The following is a 289-nucleotide window of genomic DNA, read 5'->3' on the forward strand; positions in this document are numbered from 1 at the left end:
CCCCTCCCCCCACTCTCTCCTCAGCCCGACCCCCCTGTCTTCCCCCTCTCTTCCCCCTGTACCCCTCCTCTGTCCATCATCTCTTCCCCCACCCGGCCTTTCCCTTCCTCCCCCTTCTCCCGAACCCCTCTCCCTTCCCCACCTCATCCCTCCCTATTCCCCTCCTCTGTCCCGCTGTTCCCCTCCTCTGTCCCCCTATTCTCGTCCTCTGTCCCCTATTCCCGTCCTCTGCCCCCTGTTCCCATCCTCTGTCCCCTGTTCCCGTCCTCTGTCCCCCTATTCTCGTCCT

This window comes from Geospiza fortis, unplaced genomic scaffold (assembly GCF_000277835.1).
Source record: "Geospiza fortis unplaced genomic scaffold, GeoFor_1.0 scaffold590, whole genome shotgun sequence".
NCBI lineage: Eukaryota > Metazoa > Chordata > Aves > Passeriformes > Thraupidae > Geospiza > Geospiza fortis.